Genomic DNA, 17,611 nt, shown 5'->3' on the forward strand with positions numbered 1-17,611 from the left:
CACTTTATTTATTAATTAACTCAGAGTATGTGTTAATACTTGGGGGGTAAACAGCTCTGCATATCTCTCTATCAGTGTTATAGAGGGTGAACAATTTATGAGTTTATAACCCTGTATAAGCTTTATACAGAGTAAAACGGATTTATTTGGGTTAAGACCCCATTGAGAGTTGGGCATCTGCGTATTAGAGACAAAAACACTTCTGCTTTCAGTCAAGCCTGCAGCTGTTTAGGGGCAAGTAATTCAGACCCTGGGTCTGTGTTGGAGCAGATGGGCATGTCTGGCTGAGCAAGACAGGGTGCTGGGGTCCCAGGCTGGCAGGGAAAGCAGGGGCAGAAGTAGTCTTGGCACATCGGTTGGCAGTTCCAAGGGGGTTTCTGTGATTCAACCCATCACACCTCCTACCACACCCACCCTTATCTCCTCAACACATCTCAGACCACAGCTACCCTCTTCCAAACAGCACGTATCGCCAAAATCTGCTCCATTGCACCCCCGCGTTTATTCACCACCATCATCAACACCAGACTTCATAAAGGGAGGGTGTGGAATAGCTGTAAGTCTGCAGAGGGTCAACTCTTCCTTAAAAAAACATTGCTTGATGTTGAAGTGCTTAACGCCAAATATTGCCCAGTCTCTACCCTCCCATCTTTTGGGAAGGAGATAGATGGAGAAGCTGGTAGCTATTTATCCAACATTATAGCAGGCTCTAGTCTGGGGGCTGGGCTTCCTATGGTTCTGAGGCCATGCTGATCAGGATCATGCTGTTAATTATAGGACAGGATCAGTTGGTCAATTTGGTCATGCTGCACTTTTTGGTATCTTTTTATATGACTAACCATGGGTAGTTGCTTTGCTGACTAAAGGTCTGATCCAGTGCCTGCTGAAATTAGTTGGGGGCTTTCCTTTGACTTCAGTGGGCTCTGTATCAAGCCATACGAGAAGTTGCTCTCCAGAGGATCAAGTCATACCTAAATGTTAGTAGTCAGTTACTGGGGATGGAAAATTACATCCTCATGGAAAGAGGTGTGGTGTCCTTCTTTGAGCAATCCAGTCTCCCTGGTTGCTATATATGTTAAAAATGTACCAAAATTATATCTCTGTGGAAGAGTATCAGTACTAAGGGGAGGGAAGGATAGCTCAGAGGTTTGAGCATTGGTCTACTAAGCCTAGCATTGTGAGTTCAATCCTCAAGGGAGCCACTTAGGGATCTGGGGCAAAATCAGTACTTGGTCCTGCTAGTGAAGGCAGGGGTTGGACTCAATAACTTTTCAGGGTCCCTTCCAGCTCTATGAGATAAGTATATCTCAAATTATTATATGATACACAGCTTATGATATACATTGTCCTGTGGATCCTGCAGGTTTGGTCTCTCTTCTGGAGAACTTCTTGGATGCTGTCACTAGTTGGATGAACCAGAGCTACCTCATCCTCATTTCTGGGAGAGCGGAAGTCTCAATTCTAAGTAGAGGATCTTTTCTACATGGTGCCTCACTTCTCCTTCTTGTCCCCACTTGCTGAAGGGATTTGTTCAGAAGTAGTGTCAGGTTAAGAATCATTTTGTTGCTTTTGAGCATGCCCTTTCCACAGAAAACTCCCAGTTGGATGTAACGTGACAGTTCATTGGATGTGATGACCATTGCAGCAGTAGCTTCTTGCCTCATGACCATAAGGCTCAGTTAGTGTGCTTGTCTCTTAGCAGGGCTTCCATTTCATTTGCAGCTTGTTCGAACCACAGCAGCATCTGTGCTCACTGCTTTGAGCAACCAGGGCTGCTTTGCATTCTTTACACTTGCTATGTCTAAGATGGTGAATTGACTATAACCTTTTAATGGCAGGTCCTAGCTATATTTGTGACCTCATCCTTGAGTGTCATCCTGCTGCTTATTCATGTTCCACACAATATGGCTTATAGGGATGCTACTATGGCATCTTCATTTGGCAGGCGATCACACTTTTTCTGACAGTATAGAGACATTTCCCCCACAGGAAATCCATCGCACCACACATTTAAAGGTAGCTACTTTTACTCTGGAACTGTTTTTCAGACTGTGTGTTGTTGGCCCCATATTTATTATTTTTTGCTGTCATTTGCCTCCTTTTTTTCTCTTGGATTCCTCGATTACTTCAGTTTGACTTTTTCATTATTATTATATTTCTAAATGTTATGTTCCACAGAGCTCCAGCTGCCTTGGCTGAGGGGGACATATGTGTGTGTGTGTGGGGGGGGAACGGGGACACTTTATATCTAAAATTCTTCTTTTAGTTTAAAATTGATTTGTTTATCACTCTTTCTATCTCCTGTTAGCTGCCCCGGGCTTCCACACCCGGCCCACATCAACCTGCATAAGCACACAGACCTTGTGCAGGTATGTTGCACCAGCTCCGCCCTTATCCCTAGAGCCTGCCTGTGCTGCTGAAAGCTATTCATGCTGCCCCGACACTGCCAGCTCCTTCCCTCTCTGTTCAGAGGTGGAATTATTGCTGGAGCTGTAGGCAGTGACCCGAGAATGGTTGTACTTTCAGGTGGCAGAGACATTCTACATCAAAAACGAGGGAACTCTTTGTGATGAAGAAAAGAGAATTGCCTGGAGGGATATCATGCAGGAGGATTGTGACACCAACCTCTTGCTAGGTAATAGCACCTTTTGTGTCTGTTTAGTGCCTAGTCTGGCTTCTGCTCAGGGTTCTTTCCTGGGTTCCTTATGTTTCCGGGGAAATAATTTATATCCTTCCCAGATCCTGTGTGATAGAGACTGTGTCCTTTCAATGAAATACTAAATTCAGAAACACGTTGGGGGTACTAATCCTAGCAGGCTAAGAGCATTCTATGAAAGGAGAATGCTTGCATTTACATGTACATGCTTGTAGTAATGCAAAATAATTTATTCCCCTTTCTTGGCTCTTGCTTCATTCTCAGAAGGGTCTCTGACTTATCTGCAAGTACAGAAATGATCAAGTGCCAGTAGCTTAATATTTGTGCTGAGTCATCAAGTCCCCGTATGTGTGCATATCTCTGAATCTCCCACTATAAAAGTTTTGCTTTCCCACAAGAGCTCTGTAAACATCCTCCATCTGTTCAGCTAACAGGCACTCCAGCACATAAAGGAGATAGTTTTAAAATAACAGGTAATTGCTCGTAGTAGGTACTCAACAGGTATTTAATAATGTTTGCTATCACTTGTTTTGTTTCCTCATGAGTAGGATTTATGATTTCCAAGCCTGATGTGATCTCCCAGGTGGAACAAGGGGAAGAGTCAGGTGCCCTGACTCTCCAAGTCTCCAAGAAAAGAGAGACCTTTAGAGGCAACTGCACTGGTGAGAGTTTATTTTATGTTCATTATTTATATGCATCTCTAAGGTCTCCCCCATTCATTGTAGAACTGTATATGGTCTCCCTTCCTATAACTTAGATCAAAAGGATATTTTTCCTTGAGAAACACATGCATATACTCAGTGCTCCCACATGGTAGTCAGAACAGTATGAATTAGAACCAGAGGACACTAGCCAGGAGACTGATTGCTGAGGGGAATTCCAACAGTGACAGCTAGACAAAAAGTCCAGTCAAAGAGCCTTAAAAATGCAGGCTTGCATCACACTAGTACAGTAGCTATCTTAGACTTAGATGACATTGATGCATGGAGTTCCAACAAATCCCCAATGGTCTCTCGGGTCTGTCTCATCTCAAGTTAACCAGTATTGTAAAGCACTGTCATCTATCAGTGGTCCCTTTATTCATCTTTTATCTGAGTGCTCGGAAGGGATCTTGTGATCCCCTGTGTGGAAGGGATGCAGAAGATTGAAATCTTGGTTTTCAGTCTTATAAATAATGATAGTTCAATTTATTTTTATTCTAGCAGATGATAGGAGCATCACTGAAGAGGCCACTCCTCAGCAGGAAGATCCTGAAAAGACAGAACCACACTGGTCATTAGTTGGGAGACCAGCAGGGGATATTGCCTGGAATCCTGAGTGTGGAAAAATCTCTGAGAGGCAGGGCAAGTTGGAAAGGAAAGAGGGAAATTCTGTAGGGAAGAACAAAGGTAAATCAGTTCACCATGAAAGAGGTTTTGGGGGACACAGGAGCATCATTGCCCAGGGAGAGAGTCCAAATACATGTATAGGATGTGGGAAAAGCTTCTGTCTGAGATCAAATCTTATTACACACCAGAAACTCCACATGAGAGAAAAACCTTATAAATGTACTGTGTGGGAAAAGCTTCCTTCAGAACTCCAAACTTAGTCAGCACCAGGGAATCTACATGGGAGAGAAACCCTATAAATGTCTGGAATGTGGAAAAGGCTTCACTCTGAGCTCCACACTCATTCGTCACCAGAAAATCCACAGGAGAGGCCCTACAAATGCACTGGATGTGGGAAAAGCTTCAATAAACACTCAACGCTTGCACAGCATCAGAGAATCCACACCGGAGAGAAACCCTTCAGATGTTTAGTACATGGGAAAAGCTTCAGTCGGAGCTCAACGCTCATTCAGCAGGAGAAAATCCACACAGGGAACAAACAGCATAAATGTGCTGAATGCGGGAAGAGATTTAGTCAGAACTCAGATCTGATTGTACATCAGAGAATCCACACGGGCGAGAAACTCTATGCTTGTACTGAGTGTTGGAAAAGTTTTAGCTGCAGGTCAATGCTTATTAAGCATCAGAAGATCCACACAGGACAGAGACCCTGAATGTAAGAAAAGCTTCTCCTGGAGCTCAGACCTTATTCATCACCAGAGGATCCACATGGAGGAGAAACCCTATAAATGCACTAAGTGTGGGAAAAGCTTCAGTCAGAAATCACAACTCATCCAGCTCCAGAAAATGGTGAGTCCTGAGGGTCTGGGCTGACAAAGGGGACATTCTTCTTACCATCCACTTGACATTTAAAGCACACTTAACATTGGAGGAATTTAATTTATGCCACTTTACAATTTAATTATCTCCCTTTTTCCAATTTTTTCCTCCTTCCCTCTTCTTTAAACAAAACAAGCCCACAAACCTCCCTGACTCTCTCCCTCTTCTCTTTTCTTTGCTGCTTCTCACTCTCCTTCACTGCATAAAACAAACCCACAAAGCTTTCAGGGGGACCCTGTGCAGTTATATGCCTTCCTCGTATATCCTGTCTCTTACACTCAGGATGCTTTTCACGCTCCCTAATGCAGCTGCTCTATCCTCTGCTACCCAGCTAGTGACTGACCATTAGGGTTGTCAGCTGAGTAGGGAACGCTTCCTGTTTCAGATACAGATGACATTCGAGGAAGTGGCTGAGTATTTCACCCAGGAAGAGTGGGAACTTTTGGATGAAAAGCAGAGAGAACTCTACAGGGATGTCATGTGGGAGACATTTGAGACTGTGATCTCACTGGGTGAATGATTGTTTTCATTTGCTTAATAAATTTGCCCAAATATTTAACACATCATGACATCAACTGTTTTCTGTCTCATGAATAGGATTTCTGGTTCCCAAACCGGATGTGATCTCCCAGATGGAACGAGATGAGACAGACCCAGGAGACCATTGGGGATTTGTCCCAGATCTCCAGGCCACCAAAAAAAGAGAGGTTCTGAAAGCTACCCAGACAGATGAAGAGTAAGTTGTTGAATCAACTGAGAAACTATCCATGAGTAAAGTATAATGCTGGAATTCCAAGACAGCCATCAGTTAATACAGTAATAATATTTGGTGACCATTATAGTGTTTCACATGTCCAAAGGGCGTTCATTTAGTGAATTGGTGTCAGAGTTACAACTAGGATTTAGGCATTCCTGGATGCTAACTCTGTGCTTAGTCCTTTAGTCCAATGGGTGTTAGGCATCTAAATATCATTAAGGATATGAGCCTTAGGGATTGTCTACATTACCCACTGGATCGACGGGCAGCGATCGATCCAGTGGGGGTCAATTTATCGCATCTAGTCTAGACATGATAAATCTACCGCCTAGTGCTCTCCCATCAATTATGGTACTCCACCAGGGCAAGAGGCACAGGCGGAGTCGACAGGAGAGCATCAGCCGTCGACTTACTGCAGTGAAGACACCGTGGTAAGTAGATCTAAGTACGTTGACTTCAGCTATGTTATTCACGTAGCTGAAGTTGCGTAACTTAAATCAATCCCACCCAACCGCCAGTGTAGACCAGGCCTAGGTCTTCATTACTCTGCTTCAGAATTGGCCCCATCCTTTCTCTAAAGATTTGGTTCCTGATTATCAGTCTCATAAACAGTTTTTAGATTTGGGATAAACCCTTTGCCATTCTTAGTTCTGGGGTTTGAAATTGTTTTCCCCCAAAGAAATCATATATATTTTTATTTCAGCAGATGATGATATCTTCTTGAGTGAAAATAAGGAGGAGAATTCTCTCCTGAGAATACACAAGACAGAGAGACTGAACATGTGTGCAGACCTTATTAAACATCAGAGATCGCAAATGGGAGAGAGGCCATATAGGTGTTCTGAGTGTGAGAAGAGTTTTAGTCGGAAATCAGATCTTACTCGACATCAGCGAATCCACACAGGAGAGAAACCCTATACATGTGCTCAGTGTGGGAAAAGCTTCAGCCAGAATTCATTGCTCACTCGTCACCAGAGAACCCATGGGGGAGTGAAACCCTGTGCCAGACTGAGTGAGCCCACCAATTCCTGTGGAAGATACATTAATAATGCATGAGAGATGGGACAGAAATCAATGAGAGCTGCACTTTATGGGCGTACATGGGCAATATGTGGCACTGACAAAAATAAACAGATTAAAAACTACATCATGTGAGGGAAGTGGGGCGGCAGTGATTAGGAGAGGGAGCATGTGCTAAGGTGATTGATTCTTTGGAGGTCGTTTTGTTGGCAAAATCCTTCCCCAGGAGGAGTGTGTGTTGTGAGAATGGAACACCTGGAATTGTATAAACCAGAAGGTGAGGGAGCTGGATGCTAAGCACAGTGCGCTGAAAGGAGCAGTCATTGTAGAGATCAGGGGATGGATGTGTAGAGCCAGAAGGAGAACAATGTGGGTCGTGGGGGATCAAACATTTAGGGATCATTGGGGTTGTAACAATCTTGGGGTTCATTAAATAAAAAAACAGGGAATGAGAAAGGAATACAATTTCAATAAAACAAACTGGAGAGCTAATGTGGTGAACTGCACACAGCCATACAGTGTACCCAACCCCCTGTATCCAGGGCACATCTCCAAATTCCTATGTTCATAAACCCAATGTGTCACCTACCTAGTAAGGAGAGGTTACCAGCATATCACTCTTGATTGAGTCTCTACCACTCACTTCAAATACACATTCCCCACGCAGATTAGCAAGTCTCTATGGTCTTTCAGGATGTTTAATTTCTCATTCTGGTCTTCTCAGTATCAACCTTTCATTACAGTCTGAGTTGTTCTCTTGTTCGTTGGCAGTTTCTCCTTTGTGCATTGATGATAAAGGATCAGTCAGATGGGAAATGCCGGAGTCCACATCTACTGTCAATGTGTTGGTACTTTCTGTATGTCTACACTACGAAATTAGGTAGAATTTATAGAAGTAGTTTTTTTAGAAATCGTTTTATACAGTCAATTGTGTGTGTCCCCACACAAAATGCTCTAAGTGCATTAAGTCGGTGGACTGCGTCCACAGTACCGAGGCTAGCGTCGACTTCCGGAGCTTTGCACTGTGGGTAGCTATCCCACAGTTCCCACAGTCTCCTCTGCCCATTGGAATTCTGGGTTGAGATCCCAAAGCATGATGGGGCAAAAGCAGTGTCGTGGGTGGTTCTGGGTACATGTCGTCAGGCCCCTCTCTTCCTTCCTTCCTCCGTGAAAGCAATGGCAGACAATTGTTTCACACCTTTTTTCCTGGGTTACCTGAGCAGGCGCCATACCACGGCAAGCATGGAGCCTGCTCAGCTCACCGTCACCGTACGTCTCCTGGGTGCTGACAGACGTGGGACTGCATTGCTACACAGCAGCAGCTCATTGCCTTTTGGCTGCAGATGATGCACTAAGATTGGTAGCCATTGTCGTTGTATTCCTGGGTGCTCTTTTAGCCGACCTCAGTGAGGTCGGTCAGGGGCGCCTGGGCAGACATGGGAGTGACTCAGCCAGGTCATTCCCATCTTCTGCCAAGCACCCAGGAGATGACGATGGCTAGCAGTCATTCTGCACCATCTTCTGATGAGCACCCAGGAGATGACGATAGCTAGCAGTCGTTCTGCGCCATCTGCTGCCAGCCTAAGATGTAAAAGATAGATGGAGTGGATCAAAACAAGAAATTGACCCAATTTGTTTTGTGAAATCAACAGTCTGATAAAACCAGGGTTTTGAGTTCAATCCTTGAGGGGGCCATTCTGTGTGACAGTTGTTTGTGTTTCTCCTTGATGCAAAGCCACCCCTTTTGTTGATTTCCTGTAAACCTTGTCATCAGTCACCCCTCCCTCCATCAGAGCAACGGCAGACAGTTGTTTCACGCAAAACAAGGTGAGGAGGCGATGGCAGCGCGGTGACGAGAGTGATGAGGACATAGACATGGTCATAGACTTCTCACAAAGTACGGGCCGGGCAATGTGCCCCGACAATGTGCACATCATGCTGATGATCTCTGCATGAGCTCTGCATGGTCACCTATGATGATCAGCTCGCCACGCTGGCCAAACAGGAGATGAAATTCAAAAGTTTGTGAGCCCTTTCCTGTCTACCTGGCCAGTGCATCTGAGTTGAGAGCACTGTCCAGAGCGGTCACAATGGAGCACTCTGGGATAGCTTCCGGAGGCCAATATCGTCGAATTGTGTCCACACTACCCCAAATTCAACCTGACAAGGCTGATTTCAGCACTAATCCCCTCGTCGGAGGTGGAGTAAAGAAATTGATTTAAAGAGCCCTTTAAGTAAAAAAAAAGGGCTTTGTCGTGTGGACGGGTCCAGGGTTAAATTGAGGTAATGCTGCTAAATTCGACCTAAAGTCGTAGTGTAGACCAGGCCTGGGATTACTCATAGATCCCTTTGATTATGTCAAAATGTGTCCCCCTGGTCTGTCTGGTCTACATAAGACCTTGGATGCAGCTGTTCTTTAATGGTACCTCTTTGGTCTCAAGTATTAGAGGTGTGATTCCTTGGACACTCTCCATTACCTGGGTTAAGAGATGGGAGATCACGGGCCCTTTGGTCAAAATAATATTTCTTCTTCCACTTCTGATTTTCTTTCATCTTCTGTATGGTTTCATTGTTATGAGATTTCAGTAAATTCTCAGTAATTGGTAAATTATATCTGATCCTTCTTCCCATTAACATCAGAGCTGGAGGAAAGCCATTCTCCAGGGGTGTACTTTGGTAAACCAGTAATCCTTTACACAAATTATCCCCACTGTCAAAAGTCTTTTTCATAAGGTTCTTTACTGTCTGTATAAATCTTTCCACAAATCTATTTGATTGGGAATAATTTGGATTTGATGTTTTGTGATGAATATCCCAATCTATGGCAAATTGCCTAAAATCTGCCCTGGAAAGTTGCAGTCCATTATCGCTAAAGACTTCATCTGGAATTCCATGCTTGGAGAAGATTCCCTTCATGCTAGCTATCACTGACTTAGTATTGTGCAGTGTGCCAATGTCTGGATCCAGAAAATAATAATTTGTAACTCTTAAATAATCCTTTGGTTGCCAGGTAAATAAATCCGTGCCTACCTCCTCATAAATCCTTTGTGGAACTGGATGAGGTCTCAGTGGCTCTGCCTGTTGGCATGGCTTGTATTTCAGCATGAAAAGCAGTTTCCGACCACATGAGTAAAGTCATGATTGATCCGTGGCCCGTACAGCACCTCTCATGCTTGTTGTTTGCACTTCTCAATTCCTAAATGACCCTTGTGGATCTTCTGTAGCATTTCTTTATGGAGGCTCCTTGTAATTGCAACCTTACTGCCCTTGAAAATCACCCCACCTATCACAGTAAGCTCATGTTTGCAGTTCCAATACTCTTTTATACTTGGACAGCAACTGCTTATTTCTTCAGGCTACGCTTTAATTATCACTTCTTTAAGCATTCCCAATGATTCATTTTGCTCCATTTCCTCTCTTATTTGTTGCAGTTTCTTGTTAGCTGTGGGAATTGACTTTACAATCAAATCTACATAGGCTTGCAGCTCTGTCTCTAAAGTGTTCTCTGGTTTCTCCCTTTGTCTCTGCTTTCAGTTGCAAACACAGGAGTTAACTTCAAAATGACTGCAGTTTCCTTCTCATTCAGCACTTCTGACATGATCTTGAAGTTCATTAAATAGCAAACCAGTGAATGAGAAAGAAATAAAACTTTAATAAAATGAACTGGACAACTATTGTGGTGAACTGCTTCACACAGCTCTCCCCACCCCCACTGCCTCCAGAGCACATCTCCAAATTCCTATGTCCATAATACTGTCCATTATGAGGGAGCATCTCTAAAGTATAATATTCTACAAACCTATCTCTACAAGTGTGGTGTTTGTTTTGAAGGGGAAATAGCTGGGTGCTGTGTTGATAATCAGCTTGGGTAGCAGGAGAGTGGAACATAGTGAATTAAAAGGAGGAGACTATTTTAAACAGCTTGATTCCTGTGATTACAGCCTGGAAGGTGTCCATATATCCTGACTATACTCTCTCCTAGGCTTTTGATTGCCATTACATGCTGTGATGCTCTGTACCTCGGGGGAACACCCTACACCCCCATGTTCATCTTTATAAAATGATTGTGTGGTATCCACTGCAAAGTTTGTCATGTTGAGTGTCTTCGGAAGGCTCATGATGCACTGAGCATGGTTGTTATAGTGATGTTATAATAATTGTTACAGTAATATTATAGTGATGTTATAGGTTATAATTTCATGTATATAGTCATGAGGCTGAAAATGTATCCTCGTGCCTTAAGGGAAGCCAGGTAAAAACTCACCAAGAACAGAGAGACAGTTCACACCTCATCAGGGCAGGTATGGGACAAACCCAGCCCAGCCTCACAGGAACAAAGGGTGCTGGCCGAGGCAGCAACAAAAGAATCTGTTAGACTCTCCAGGGAGTCTGCTTGCATCCGAAGAAGTGGGTATTCACCCACGAAAGCTCATGCTGCAAAACTTCTGTTAGTCTATAAGATGCCACAGGGTTCTTTGCTGCTTCTACAGAACCAGACTAACACGGCTACCCCTCTGATACTCTCCAGGGAGTCACCCTCCTTCCTTCGGTCAGTTTGGGACTGCGATGAGGTAATGATCACCTGACTCTGAAGGGCAGAGGGGGTGGGAGAGGCAAAGCCAAGAGGAAGAAAGGAGATGTTAAAAGGGAGAGCCATTTGACTTGCTCTCTCTCTCTCTTCCACCTACATCTACAGACATCGCACTAAGCAACTGAAGCGATGTCCAAAGGGGAGAACCTGGCTGAAAAGCTACCAGCCAGCCTGTGGTGAGAAGCATCTAAGTTTGTAAGGACACTGAAAGTGTTAAGATCAGCTTAGAATGCATTTTGCTTTTATTTCATTTGACCAAATCTGACGTGTTATGCTTTAATTATCTTTATGGTTAATAAATCTGTTTGTTTATTCTACCTGAAGCAGTGCATTTGGTCTGAAGTGTGTCAGATACTCTCCTTGGCCTAACAAGCCTGGTACAGATCAATTTCTTTGTTAAATTGATGAACTCATATAAGCTTGCAGTGTCCAGTGGGCATAGCTGGACACTGCAAGAAGGAGGTTCCTAGATTTGTGTCTGGGACTAGAAATATTGGCTAGTGTCATCCGGTTGCACAATCCAAGGAGCAGCTTACAGGCCGGAGGCTGTGCATGAACAGCCCAGGGCGGGGGTTCTCACAGCAGAGCAGGGTAAGGCTGGCTCCCAGAGTCAAGGATTGGAGTGACCTAGCAGATCACCGGTCCGGATAACACCAGAGGGGAACGTCACAGATGCCCAGATCCTACACCCAATAGTTTGGTATTTTTCATAACACTTTAGTTTGCAGTGTTAAGTTTGCAATGTCTACTCCGATGCAATAAGAACTCTTTCTTCAATATTCTGTGTTGCTTAATCCTTGGTGCTAGGGTCTGATTTCAGATGTTGTGTTTAAAAAGTGCTCTGGAACATCCTCTTAAGGAATCCAAAGGAAAAAGAGTTGCTCTCTGGGTGAATGTCAAATTTCTCTGAGATCTCTTGGGGACAATGAAAGGTTCCATTATTGGAGACGCCTTTCAGGCATAGAATTCCTCTTCATGCCTCTATTAAAATTGACAGTATATCCTCACCTCATGTACTGTGTTTGAATTCTTCATCAGCAAAAAGAGAGCAGCAACAGAAATGTAACGGAGAAGGACAGCAGGACTAATTAGATGCATCAGAGTGGTGATTGGAAGGTAAGGTTTCACAAGTAGATATGAAAAGGACTCAGACTATTAATTTTGGAAGAAGAGTAAGATATATAGTATGAAGGACATACAGGTGCCCTTTTCCCCCACCCCTTTCACATTTGTAAGAAGATGAGGCCGTTTGGATGGGGAAGGATAGCTCAGGGGTTTGAGCATTAGCTTACTAAACCCAGGAGTGTGAGTTCAATCCTTGAGGGGGCCATTTAGGGAACTGAGGTAAAAATCTGTCTGGGGATTGGCCCTGCTTTGAGTAGGGGGTTAGACTAAATGATCTCCTGAGGTCCCTTCTAACCCTGATAGTCTGTGATTACTAGACTCTACTCTCCTGACACCAGCACCTTAGTGTTAAGGAGAGAAACTTCCATATAAGAGCTCTTCATCCAGTTCCTTGTATTATATCAAAAGCTAGAGACACATTCTAGGAGACCCAGACATAAGCCCATGTGTCTCTTTTAAAGTTGGAGCCTCTACTGCTACTGTACTGTAATATACATAATAATGAATATGAGGCTGCAAAGCAGGGAAAATTTTCTGCCCCTATTTCTTGGTTAAAGAATCATAAGAAAAGGATCAGTCCTGAGGCTCCGAGCACTAGGACTATTCAGAAGCCTGAGATGAAGCCCTTTCGTATTCTTCAGAGGTTTTATCTTCCTTAGACAACACAATGAGACTGGGAATGCTATGATAGCACCAGCTGGTTTATCTCAGTCTTATTCCACTTCTCCCCTCCAAAACCCTTGCATCAGGCTAGCAACGAGCGTACATACTCAGGGGGACCGGGCAAGCCTGAACAACATGTGCTGAAGCCCATGCTGCTGCATCTTCACTGCTATTTTTACCCGTGCTAACTAAATTAAACCTTGTGCAGGTATGCCTACATTGCTGCAATCAAATCTCCAATGGCAGTATAGACATATCCATAGAGTCAGCTGGCAAACAAACACTGGGTGACTGCAGAGAAGGGGTCTTAGGCCTGGATCTGAGAGCAGCTGCAGCACATTCACTCCAGTCTTTCAGGTTGATAGATTTGTCCCTTGAGAGGAGAACCCCTGCCCAGCACATGGGCTACAAGGACAGAGACTCATGACCAATAAGACCAGGATGCCTAGGTACAAGATCCCCCAGCAGGCAGGTATCAGTCACCTACACAAAGGGGAGGAGAGATCATTAATCTGGGGCACAGGCTGGAGAGGCAGTTTGGAGGGTGTATCAGCTGAGTTAGAGCTTTCCTGTTGGTTGGGTGTCTGGGGTTTGTTACTTTAGGCTCTCATGGGTCTCCTTTGATGCAATTTACCAGTGGTGGCACCTTTAATGGTCATGTGAATATATCCCTACTCACTAGGTGGGTGGCAAGAGGGCTAGAGTCAATCTGCCTGATGTAATCATTACTGGGGGAATTCCTGTCCCCCAAAGGCTGGAGAAGGGATCAGTGAGGATGCATGTCTGTCATTATATCTGAGGAAAGTCTTGTTAAGTATAAATCTGGTCATTGCTATGGTATCTCTACTGTTATCTCTAGGGTTAAAAATACTGTTTGTAAGAGCGAAAGAAAATCTTGATATTAGCATATATCTTCTACTTTTGGTACAGTTACTGTGGGAAGCATAGTTTGTGTAGTTCAGTGGCTCTCAAACTTTTGTACTGGTGACCCCTTTCACATAGCAAGCCTCTGAGTGCGACCCCTCCCCTTATAAATTAAAAACACTTTTTTATATATTTAACACCATTATAAATGCTGGAGGCAAAGTGGGGTTTGGGATGGAGGTTGACAGCTCGTGACCCCCCATGTAATAACCTCATGACCCCCTGAGGGGTGCTGACCCCCAGTTTGAGAACCCCTGGTGTAGTTAGAGGTCTTTTAATGTTTTTAAAGGGCTTTTTCTGTCAGGATTGGGCCGAGGACTCATGTCCAGATATCTTCATTTGGCTGGTTTGAAAGATGGTTATTGTTGATTTTTCTGTTTCGGCTGTTTAGATGTTTGGTTTAATTTGTATTTGTGAATTATGAAAGGAATGTAATCTGCTCTCTGATTTGCTGTTACTTGGTTACCAAACTTGAATCTGACTAAAGCCTAGGAGTTTTATCTCTAAGGTCTTTCTGATTGTTGTTTGGTGGGGAGTGAGGTGGTAGAGTTAGGAAGAAAAGACAATGTAAGGTCTGTGCTAGTGCAAAAGCCAAAGAAGTAGAGGCAGCATCAGCCTCTGAAGAGATGTCTGGAGACACCCAAATAATGCTGAGTTTTGACTTGTAAGGAGCTAATTAATTCATTGTGGCAGGTGGGCTGTATGTGGCCAGAAAGGCCATTGCTATCTCACTTTTTTTCTTTTCTTTTTAAAGAAAGTTTCTAGAGCTTATGGATCTAAAGAAACCCTTGAAAATGTGACCCTGGTGTAACTGATGCAGACTGCCTGGAACAATAGCTCTGTGAGGGGTGAATTTCCTCAGTTGTCTCAATGGTGTGTGAATTTCTTTGCCCCCTGCCAACACCAGCCCACCTGGAGAAGAGCAGAGCAGGGTAAGTCCTTCTGCCCAGGCAGCCACTGGGATGGATTTGTGGCTTCCTGTGATCTTGCTCCTGTCTTTCTGCAGGATGAGGTCTGAGAGACAGGGCCGGCTCCAGGCACTAGCGAAGGAAGCAGGCGCCTGAGGCGGCGAATAGAAAGGGGTGGCAAACTGTCCGTTGTTGGGGCAGCACGTCCGGGTCGATGGCGGCAGCAGTTTGGTGTCAGCTCAATCGATCTGCTTCAGTTTTTGGCGGCAATTCAGTAGCAGGTCCTTCACCCCTGTCTCCCTCATCAGCGGCACTTCGGCTGCAGCTCAATCAAGTTTTTCTTTTTTTTCCCCTTTTTTTCCTTTTTTTCGCCGCTTGGGGCAGCAAAAAAGCTGGAGCCGGCCGTGCTGAAAGAGGACCCCTGCAACCATTCCTGCTGCTCCTGGAAGGGTGAGATGGGGTCTGTTGCCACTCCTTGGCACAGAAATTTGCCCCATGGCATTGCTGCCTTTCTGGTGGGGAAAAGGGGGATGGTTTCCTTCCAGTTCTGTTCTTTGTGTGAGTACAACCAGAGCACTACAGGGCCCAGGATTGCCTTTATCTGGCCAAGTCTGGGTTTGGGGAGGAGTACGTTAAATCTCTAACACTGTGGATTTGCTCAGTTGCCGCCATTGGTGCTCAGCCGTCAGTGGAGCCGAGACAGGAAAAGACACTATTTGCAATGGGGGAGTTGAGGCATTTTTTTAAAACCTTGAGGTGCAAATAGTACAGTGGTTCTCAAACTTCATTGCACTGCCAACCCCTTCTGATAACAAAAATTACTACATGACCTCAGGGAGGGGGACCAAAGCCTGAGTCCTGCTGCCCTGGGTAGGGGACCAAAGCCAAAGCCTGAGCCCCGCCACCCTGGGCAGAGCCAAAGCCAAAGCCCACGTGGTTCAGCCACGCTGCCCAGGGCTGAAACCAAAGCCTGAGCTCTGCCACCCAGGGCTGCAGCCTTTGGGGTTTGGCCCCAGGCGGTGGGGCTCAGGCTTTGGCCCCATACCCCAGCAAGACTAATGCTTGCCCTGGTGACCCCATTAAAACGGGGTCACGACCCACTTTGGAATCTTGACCCAAAGTTTGAAAACTGCTGAAATAGCAGCTGTGCCTGTTAACACTAGCGTTTGCATTGCTACAGCTACAGCAGTGGCTGCAATCCAGACAATCACCAGCCTAGGCCAGGCCTGAAATCTTTTGTCTAGTTAAAAGCTCCTTTGTCTACCTATTCATGAATGAAAATCCCCAGTTGTAAATGGTTCCCTTCCATTCCTCATACTTTGGTAAAGTTTGTCTCTGATTTTGGAGGTTCATGGTTATGTGTCCAAGGCCCTGCATGAAGCACTTGCATTTGGGAGGAGCTGTGTTTTATTCAAGGTCCTCCTATGGGAGCAAGTGCTAATTTGCATACCACAGGAGACAATTAAATACGCCTTTTGACATTATTTTTGGGGAAATACTTGTTAAGAATGAATCACGTCATTATTTAATTTCCATTATTATCTATCAGTTTGAATTACTGTTGGAGGAAGAGAGAGAGGGAACGATGGAGTTGAGTCACCCTGAACTTAGTAGATATCATCCAAGTTTGGGCAGTCACACCGGGCAGTGTAATTTGTGTTACTATAGCTCTTTGGGGTGGGCTGTTGCTATGTGTGGCTCATGAGATGCCTAATGGTCTCGGACGCTATTCGGTAGTCCAGAGACATTTACACAGAGCACGTCACCGGCCACCGTCAATACCAAGAGTGAGCCGGCGTGACTCCACACACCCGCAAGGGGGAAGAGACCTGTAAACTTCCCCTGTTGGACTTTATCCCCTGAACCAACCAAACTGAGCTCTGCCCTGTGAGGGGCACCCTATCACCATTACCCAGTCCGCTCATTTACTCACGCCCACGACTATCCATAACCTGTTTGTATGAGTGATGTGCCCTCACTGCTTGCTGGTTGTACCTTGAACTCTCCCACCGTATACCCCGCATTGGGGACATGACAGATTGTGTATATGTATATGCTGCCTAACACCAAAATGCTAACATCCCCCCACAACCTGTATGTTACCCCCAATGACACAATAACTGACGCTTCGAACACTTTGTATCGTTTATTTTAAATATTCTCTAATAAAATTTAAATTTGTTTAATAGGGTTTTCTGCTGTTACAGAAGACCTGTATTTGGTTAGTTTGAAAGAAAAGAATTGTTGTTTTGAGAGGGTTTTTGTTTTTTTAGTGCTGTGTATGGTGTTTTTTAAGATGGTCTCCAACTTGAAAGGGCACAAGGGTGTGATGTGATCTATGAGTTAGTACCACCCTTGTGCCCTTTCAAGACTTAATCCAAGTTTTAGAGGTTTTTTAATTCAGGCTTTTGGTTGTGGGGGAAGGAGCAGAGTAAAAAAGAAGGTGGGGAAATACAATAGGGAACAACCTGGAGGAATAGGAGTAGTCTTAATCTCTGGATAGCTGGGGAGAGAGGTCCTTGGAATCTCACCTTTCAGTTTTTTTGATAAGTAAGATTTTAGCATTTGTGATTTTGAAGACAGCTTTGGAGATATGACCCTGGTGTAACTGATGTAATGATACTCTGCAGACTGCCTGAAACAATAGGTATGTGAGGGGTTAAATTCCTCAATTGTCTCAATGGCATGTGAATTTGTTCGCTCTCAAGGCATTGCCAACATGAGCTGGGCCAAGGACTCTGTGTGAGGCAGGAGGAGAGA

This window comes from Mauremys mutica, chromosome 1 (genome assembly GCF_020497125.1).
Source record: "Mauremys mutica isolate MM-2020 ecotype Southern chromosome 1, ASM2049712v1, whole genome shotgun sequence".
Classification (NCBI taxonomy): Eukaryota; Metazoa; Chordata; order Testudines; family Geoemydidae; genus Mauremys; species Mauremys mutica.